Source organism: Dermacentor silvarum, chromosome 3 (genome assembly GCF_013339745.2).
Source record: "Dermacentor silvarum isolate Dsil-2018 chromosome 3, BIME_Dsil_1.4, whole genome shotgun sequence".
Taxonomy (NCBI): domain Eukaryota; kingdom Metazoa; phylum Arthropoda; class Arachnida; order Ixodida; family Ixodidae; genus Dermacentor; species Dermacentor silvarum.
The window spans coordinates 8,562,337-8,571,886 of NC_051156.1; the positions used below are offsets into that span (position 1 = coordinate 8,562,337).

General features: G+C 47.4%; 1 non-coding gene across 1 annotated transcript; it reads right to left on the bottom strand.

The window, feature by feature from the left end:
* Window positions 1–7,958: 7,958 nt before the first annotated feature.
* Window positions 7,959–8,030, bottom strand: Trnaa-ugc (transfer RNA alanine (anticodon UGC)). Its single transcript has one exon. It is a non-coding gene; the product is annotated as a tRNA-Ala (tRNA).
* Window positions 8,031–9,550: the final 1,520 nt, after the last annotated feature.

The following is a 9,550-nucleotide window of genomic DNA, read 5'->3' on the forward strand; positions in this document are numbered from 1 at the left end:
TCCTGAGAGCAGTTGTCAGTTCGGACATGCGCAGCGCTCCGTGCGTCGTCGGTGTCATGTTTTTCCGCTGCACTTCACTCAATTTCTCACAGCCCTCTACGGGCCAACCGTTACCTTGAGACCTTCGGCACTGAAGAGGCCTCGGCGAATGGTCGGCCCGTACCACGTGCACCCTCTTCGAGAGACGCCGGCAAAGTCGAAGACGCGACTTCTATCTTGATGCACCTGGAGTTACCCAAGCGGTGTATCTAAAGAATGCACACCGATGAACTCAAAGGACTCTTGATCATCTACTTCTCAGAATTCATCGCTCCACTGCACACTCACAAACACTGGCACTGGCGCTCTTTGGTCATAACTGGCCCTTGCGCCATAAAACACCACACATCATCAAAGGACTCTTGAGGTCTGCACTCTTGCTTTCAAGGTCGGCATCAGAAATTACGCGAGTCGTCGACGCCTTCACGTAGTAATAAATGAGCGGACGGTTTATTGCGCTTAATGAGGAATATTCTCTAACTTCTCCTGTATAGTTGAATTTTTTGCATCTACCGTCAGGATGTTTTTTCGAGCGTCGGTCCTTATTTCGTTTATTTTCCCAGGGCCCACACTTTCAAATATTCTGATAAACATTGTCTGTTGAGGGAGTTCAAATTGTGTGACGCCGAGAGCGGTATACGTAAGGACCAGCACCGATTGCTGCTCACTAGATGTAGCCGGCTCACTCGCATCCTGCGTGGCTTATGTTCTTCGTACGGTGTCCCATGCATGTCTACGGTGTACTCCTGACATATTCCATGGCTTCTGGCGTTGAGCTCTCCCAGGAATCGAGATGATCCGAGCTCCCAAATTCACGCCGTCCAAAAAATGAGCGATAAAGTGGTAGACGACTGACTTTGTTCGGTGTGGGATCTCGCTCATTCTCTAGGAAAGTGCTTTCACGAAAATGGCACGAACCGCACGAGAAGTACTGCATTCAGGGATTGTGTATCTCTTGGGACACAGTGGCGCGAATCCATTCTGGGGCACTGACCAAAGATGGGGACACACACAGTGGCACGCACCGCATGGCTAAATGAAAGAAAAAAAAACATCTAAATTAAGGAATCCGTTCAATGTAATGCGCTATTTAATTTAGAGGTGGGTGCGCTTTTACAGATACCTACAAGCCGGCATATCTCTAGGTTTTAAGAAGAACTCTTATTTTATTACGTGCGTGGAACGTAAGTGGCCTTACTGGCACTACTTTCTCGATGATCGTATGTGGGTTATACCGTGTGTCCTAGCTAACGTTAGCCAAGCTGTTAAAAAAAAGAGATTTAAAAAAACACTCTAAGATATGATTGTAAGACCTACGGTCGTCAGTTGTCAGAGGCCTGACGACCGCACGTCGTAGGTGTTGAAATCACAGCCACGAGCGTCACAGTCTCAGCATTTCCCCGTAACAATATTTTGCACCGTGTTTTTTCTGTTTTTTTTTTTCGCTGAACAGCTTGGCTAACTTTAGCTGGTACGCACGGTTCGCTGGTACACACGGGACCCGTTCGCTGGTCCCGTCAGCATCAGCCGCCGCCACCCCCCAAACCCGTGATGGCAGACAAAGAAAGCTTCGGACAAAGAAAGCTTCGGTTCTAAACCTCGAGCCCTCGAATCCCCTCATTTTCCCAAGTTAGTGACAAGCGTTGAAACGTGACGACGTGTTCTAATTTACATCAAGTTGTTCTGAGTTTAAATTTCTGGCAACTGCACGACTCAAGCGGTTGTTGCACGCTATTGTTTTCTTTCCTTCTCTTCAAGCGAAGCTTGTATACGATACCCTGCGCTGGCGATGTAACGCTACAAAAAGCCAGCTGGTCTCAGAGCTGCACAGGTGGTCGGCACGCGCTCGTGCCACTGCTCCCGCGTTCCTCGTCGTCGTCTGCTTCCACAGCTGGCTGCTTTGCTGCTAATCATTCCAGCGTAGAACTTCTCTTCTGTCGTCGTAATGGGGAGGCCTTGTTTACGGGGGTTTGAGCCATTGCTTAAGGGGGTATGGGCCGAACATTGTCTCACGTAACGGACAGATTTAATTTGAAGAACTTTCATTTAATCCATCCAGAATGAACGCGTTCGTCGTCGACGTGCCGATTCAAGCGTGAGGGCTTCCCAGCCCAGGCGAAACGTCAGGGAAGAGCCGCGGACCCGAGTTGCCGGAGCGCGATGTTGACGCCAAACGTCAGCGTCGTCTTGCCCTCCAGGAACCCGACGACGGTGGTGCACGCCTCGGCAACGCTAGCGCCAACTTCCCCTGTGCGACGGCCAGGTTTCAACGCGGGTTTCTCAACCGGAACTTCGGAGCCGGCTGCAGTGTGTGTGACCGATTCTGGTTCGAGCACAACGCGGTACTCGTCAGTGCAATTCGTTCGGAGGAACACCGAAGAAACACACGACAAGCTTCGCTTACCGCCATTTTCTTGACAGGGGAAGGACTACTAATTTTTTTTCTTTTCAGGAAGCGCACATTCAAGCAAAGTTTAATTGCCAACATTACCAAGTAATGCACAGTAGCGTTACTTCTGGCACGATTTTCTTGAGATCGCTTGTATCAAAAGAAGGAAGCGCACGTACAGGCGAGAAGCCGGTCGACCGTTTTCAAATGGGCGACTCAGCTCCGCCGCATTGCACGTACCCATTTGTCTGTCCTTTTCTCGTGACCGGGAAAGCCTCCTTCGCTGCGATCGGCATGCTGCAAGTGAAAGTTCGGTTTGCGTGGAGAAATGAGGCTCTGCGTAGCATGCATTGAGCGTGCACTTTTTTTCTTCTTGTCAGGGAAAATACCCGGCGATTATGGCATCGCAATTACGCAACTCGCATACTCGGCATGCTCGTACCATTAACGTACGCAGAGAGCGTTTCGCTTGGTCTGCTGGCGGTCCTCTGCGAGCAAGCCACGGGGCTGACGGCGGCTGCCAATCTTAGCCTGCCTGTGGAGCATTGAGCAACGATCGGGAAAGATTCAGAGTTGGGAGAGGGAGGCTCTGCTGAAGCAGCTTGGCAAAGGTGGTCAGTGCGTTCAACGACTGCGTGCAGTCATTAAAAAACAGATGATTTCACAAGCTGTTGTTAAAGCTGTGGAACGTACGAGGTGTCCGCAGGTGACGTGTTTGATCTACGGAACATGGCGTCTACCGTCGTATATCTTCATAACGAACAGACGTATGCTCAATTAGTGTTCGACATGTTAATGTAATTCGAGGTATTCAAAATCACTTGCAAGAAACTTGTGTGGTTCTTTTGTTCTATTTAGGTTTGTTATTTGCAGTGGAAAAATAGCAGCGAGAAAATCCATTTATTGAAGATCCTACTACGTGTAGTGTGCGATGATTGATGCATGCGCCTTGAACTGTTTCTCAGCGTCACTAAAAATTACTTTCTATATGCGCGAGATGGTGTAGATCGACTCCAGACTTCATGGCCCTCATGAACCAAATATACATTGTGTTTCCCGCTTTTTTCCTTAACATTGCCTACAAAATAAGCGGTGTGGCGTTCAATTTCGCACCTGGAAAGTCCCGTTTTGTATATCACTATCACAATAAATCTGGCTGCTTGAGCCTAGTATTTCAATACGTTTTCATATAGTGCGATTCAAGAACACGCAGAAACTATACGGCGTGCTTTTTCTTGAAACTATTGTGTTGGAAAGCGTGACAGCACTACACTGCTGCTTAGGGGACTTTCAGCGAACAGTTTGGAAATCGGTACTGGCCTCAAAATGTATTTCGGTAGGGCATATTGAGTCGGAATTATGCAGAAGAACTTATGTGAGCTAATCCTTCACTCAGTGAAAAGCACCTGCTTAATCTTCCTGACAGCTGTGCTGGATGCATTAGGAACATATACGTCAGAGGCGGTCCCGTCAACTAACACTTATTTCGAACGCGCTAGCTCTGCTGTATGCACTCTGCTATGCCGAGAGTCTTCGTCTCCTGTCTTTAGCGCTTGACAATTGCAGTCAGCGAGACGAAACAAGCTCACCCAGGTCGGGGGTTTACCACCTCATCTATAATGCAAATCGAAGGTCATCCGTTTTCATCCGGGGGTATCCGGGTTTCATCCGGGGTAATCTGGAATTGTCTGGAAGCAGCTCGCTACAGGACGGTGCAGCAGTCCTAAGAAAAATGGGCAGTTACAGCTGTGCAGTGCGACCCCAGCTGGGGTGCTCAAGATGGCGCTAAAAAGGTTACCGCGAGGGCCGTAGCTGGCACCAGTGGTATACCTTCGAAGTTGGCGTGAGCCCGTGAGTGGCTTTTGGAGCAGTACCCAGGGGACTGTCTGCTACGGGTGGACAGATGGACGGTGTGTACTACATTGCCATTCTAAACCAACGTGTGCTGACCTCCCTTAGGGATACTTTCCATGTAGGCGTCGACGCCGAGAGCAAACTGTGGGGCGTCGTCCTTCCACTTGACGTTCGCTTAAATTACCAGGAAGACGAGCAAGAACGCGGATGACGCTGTTCTTCCTATAGTCCGAGCTAGGAGGCGATCTGTCGACTACGCCCGTGGCTGTGACGCTTAACATGTCGGACAAGGCCAACGTCGACGCCCATCTCGAGCACGCTGAAGAAGTTCGGCAGCTCGTCTTCCCGCGCGTCACGCATGTGTCGACTGCTGACATGGCAGTCTGCGACGACGCTACGTGGAATACGAACCCGGAGGCCTTGCTTGGGTTCGGACACCCATACGACGATGACTAACTGAAAATTACCAACTTCTGCGACGTCATTTCGAGCCGTACAATATAGACTAAAATATAGAAGTGGACTTTGAAGTCGATGGTGTAACAGAAACACTGCGGCATCGAGCACGACGTGAAGTTTTCAATGTAGTACGCTTCAAAACTTTCTAAGCAGGCTAACGAGCTCTAAGGCTTGTTAGTTTGCTCAGAATGAGAATGGCTAATTAGTTTACTCATGCTAGTAAGGAGGTAGGAATTACAAGAGATGTATATCCAGAAGGAGGTCCTGTAGTTATAGAAACTGAATTGGGACCTTCTGTGCATGATGACAAGAAATATTTAAACAAAGCAGCATTGTCAATACACGAAACCTGCGACTATAAAATCTTGTAAGGCTTCGAAATATGCAGTTGATGATCCAAATAAAAGGTGTGGCTGTAAGTAAATGAATAAAAATGAAAAACTACAAGGGTACAATTCTCACTAACAGAAAGAGACATCAACAGAAACATTCAGGGAAATGTAATAAAGGTGTGAAAAAGGAAATGATTGCCAAAAACAAAACAAGAAACACACAAAAAATATACAAGGTTAGAGAAAGTTGAAATCATTCTGAACTAGCTAATATAAAACATTTTAGTTCTGTTTCAGATCTGTGAGCGTTCAGCAATTGTGAGGGAAAAGGTAGTGTATTAATTCTTGAGTGATAAGGCTGAAACGTGTACCGGCTGTTTGCTGTAGCTTGTCTGAACTTTTGCTAAAATGAAGTTCATACTCTCTCCAAATCCTGTATTAATGGTATTAAGAAGAGATGTCCTTAGGATAATGTTTACTGGAACATTATCGTTTAATACCCTGAATATAAAAAAATGGCCGGCTATATTTAACGAGATCGGCTATGCTGAAAGTGCTGTTTGCTCGTAGTAACTGATTCTCACGTCAGGAAAATATTATTATAAAAATTTATCGATTTTTAATGCCTTGCAATGATATTACGTCACTGCTATAAGTGTTAGCGCATGATGAGCTAATGTTGTAGTGAATATGGGAGTGAACGAAAGCATAATAAAGCGACATCAAAGTAGAATGCAGAAGCATGGGAGAGCTTTAATTATTACGCTGTATGTCATCTAATCCGCCCTCCCCCCCTATTTTTTTTTTGGTTGTTCACAATGTTCTTTGATTTCACGGTGCGATTATTGCGTTCGTGTACTTTTTCGCTCAAGTAGATGACTTATCACGGTATTGCCGTGCCGTAAAATATGACTATGTTTGCGCCATGCAGTGTGCAAACATTGTCAGAATTTCTCAACGCCATGTTTGTCTTGCTTTCTAGTGCAGGCCCTCGTCGTCAGCTCTGTGCTCGTCTTACACCCCGAATTACCAAGCCGCCCGATTGTCTGCCCTCGTTAGCAGGGCGGAGCCTGTACGCCGTCCCTAATCTGACGACACTCGCAGTGGTGCGCGAGGTGCCATTTCGACGATAATTTGCTGTGTTCAAATGAAGGCGCGGGAATTCAGCGCTATAAGAATAAGCACGAAGTCGCGGCATAGAATCCCAGCCACGGCAGCCGCATTTCGATGGGGGCGAAATGCGAAAACACTCGTGTACTTATATTTAGGTGCACGTTAAAGAACCCCAGGTGGTCTAAATTAATCCGGAGTCCTTCACTACAGCGTGCCTCATAATCAGATGGTGGTTTTGGCCCGTAAAGCCCCATAATTTAATTTTTATTTAACGCTATAAAATAATTTCTCGCCGCCAGGGGAGGCTCGCGATTGCCACGGTGATCGCCGCGCTCGCTGGGTTCACGCTCGTGCTTCGGTTTTAACGCGGAAGCGTTAAGGGCCCCGTGTCGTAGAAAATCCGGTGTCGGCTATTTCCGTGAGCGAGAATTCCCTTATAAATTTAGGTATATGTATATGCCACGCCTTGCTATATGACACGCGGCATATGCGGGTCATATTGCCACACCATTCTATCACTAATGGTGCTCATACCATGTCTTACATTCTTGACCAAGTTATTCCTCGCAATTTTGAGAAATGACAGCGCACAAACAAATTTCATGAAACAAAACACCGACAACGCGTGCCTTTTATGTTAAATCTTCTCAGACTGAAATATGAAAAGTGCGATACAATAACATAAACATGAAAAACGATGTACTTGTTTTGGCCTGGCTGTGCACTACCCGCGGGATCGGCTCACGCAAGATGCCGTGTTTCTACCAAAAAAACTCGCCTTCGTGCATAGCGTACGCCGCCGGCGTTTCCCTGTAAACATTGCAGTTACGCAAGCCGCACTTGCCGAGAAGCGTGAGAACCAGTCGGGAATCTTCGAATGCTATCGCGTTCCACTCTTGAATGCGAAGCGAAAGCGTCCTCCAAGCTTTCTGGCTCGCCGCCGCCGTCGCCTTGCGCAACTCTCGTTGCATCGGGAGCACTCGGCTGCTGTTTTGTCACGAGCGCCGTGGCAAGCAAACAATGAACGCCCGCCCTCTTCGCGAGACTCAAAGGAAGGTCGCCGCGGCGTGTCTGCCGCGCCGAATCGGTCGCCGGGAGCATTCCGCGACCTTGCCAGAGATCCCTCTTATCGCCGACCGACGGTCTGGGCACGCCGCGGAGAGTCGCCGGTGCGATCTCCTGGGACGATCCTCCTCTCGGTCGCATCGACGCTGGCCGCAACGGCGGCAGCCTTCTAAAAACATTGGCAGCCTGCTCGGCTTTGCAGCTTGCTTTCCTATAGCTAGTTGTGCGTCCTTTGCGCGATATATTTATGTACAGACGATAGCGTGCGAGCATACGAAGTTCGAAGTGTTATCGGAGGTGTGTCTGCGCGTACGTAGTCGACAGCCGCTTGCGAAAGCTAATTATTATTATTATTATTACTATTACTTCCTGCACAATAAAAGGTGCGCTATGCTGGAAGAAGATGGGGGCCTGGGCTCTGGACCTTCTTGTATGTGCATGTGTGCGCGCCGTGGTTGTTAGCATGGCACCGGTAAACGTCCTTATCCAGAAATATTAAATGCAGGACACCGTGGTTCGAATTTGCACCGTTTATTTTTTCCGAGCGGAGCGCTCAACTGATACGTCATCAAGTAGCCGGAGTCACGGAGTGGCCGGAGGATATTGGCGTGCGGTTGTGATATCTACCGCAGCGCGCAATACATGCGCTGATGATAACTGCGTCGCAAAAAAAAATAAAAATAAAAAAATCTTGAGAAAAAAATTATTGGAGGTGCCGGGGATCGAACCCGGGGCCTTTCACATGCAAAGCGAACGCTCTACCACTGAGCTACACCCCCGTACGGACAGGTTGTCTCCGTACGCACATGTGACGCGGAAGGCTGCCACTGCTTGGCTCGGAGGGGATTCCCGGCTCGTATTTGCGTCTGCGGTGCCGCAGCTGCGGGCGTAAATGGGAACATTCATCATTTCCGTTGACGTACGCTATCGCACGCGTACGTTCAGACAGCACGCAGTGGTGGGCAGTTGCAGCAGCGAGGCTCTAACGTAACGAACGCGCTAATTTCCGCTCGGAACTTATATGTTAATAGAGCGCTATGTAGAGAATTCCTCTACTTTTACATGCATTCTTGATATCCAGGAGCTATGCGTATGCGGATCATAACTCTGCACGGTCTGTTATAACAGTGAGAAGTGCTCCCCATTTATCTCCGTCTAGTATGTGTCCCGATCTTACTTTTCGGTACCTATATTTATTTATGCTTGCGCTGTAAGATAAGAATCATGCTCCGCGTAGGTTACAACTTTAATCTCATTTATGTTCACCACGCAAGCTACGGCAATTAAATCCAAATCATCAGGCGTGAGACGTCGACGCCGCGATGTCGCCGGAAGGATGACGCTTGTCGACGAAATAAGGGTGATTAGGAGAGGCGCATGCGCAGAGAAGTATGACGTATAACCGTGCCATGGTGACACATACTCGATCATTCTAGAGGAATGGGCGAGTATGGTCGCATATATGTGGCCGTAAAATGGTGTAGCTGAAATGTGATAAATAAATAAATAAATAAATGAATAAATAAATAAATAAATAAATAAATAAATAAATAAATAAATAAATAAATAAATAAATAAATAAATAAATATTCAGATCCCACGCACTGTGGGAATCGATGAAAGCGAAACTTTCTGTGCTGTTTGCGTTCATTTGGCGGTGACGCGCATTTTTATCAAGTTAGCCTTGAGCACACACACCTTCTAGGGCATACATACGCACTTTATTAACGATGATTTAGCTTTTTACGCAGTACAGAAGGAGTAGCAAACTTGTCACACCAAAGACTGACAAGACATACATTGTGTTTAGATCACAGTGACTTCTTCAACGACTTTGCCGACGCCGATGTTGCCGACTTCAGGAACCTGTCTGTATTCGCGAGTCCGTAGGGAGCCTACATGCAAGCTCTGTTCTAGGGTGGTGACAACTTTTGTAAGGGTACTTGCTGCCGCCAGCTAAATTGGCGGGTAAAATTTTCCGCCAAATATAGCATGTGGGATTCAAAATGGCGAAAAGGCCAGCCGACAGACCACGTTTCCCGCACCCGTTGGTGCCGTGAAACTAATTAATAAAAAAAAATAAACTTTGGCCTCAGCAGCCAGAGACCCATAGCGTGTCTGAGAGCAGTGCATGGCACGTGTACGTTTTAGTTACACAGGCTTGTAAGCACAGTTTTTATTTTATTTATTTATTTTATTACCCACAGCGCCTTAACAGGCAATTACAGTGGGGGAGGGTATACACAAAAAAGATAAAAAAAAATACATACAGTGTCAGTCACACAACTAATAAAAATAA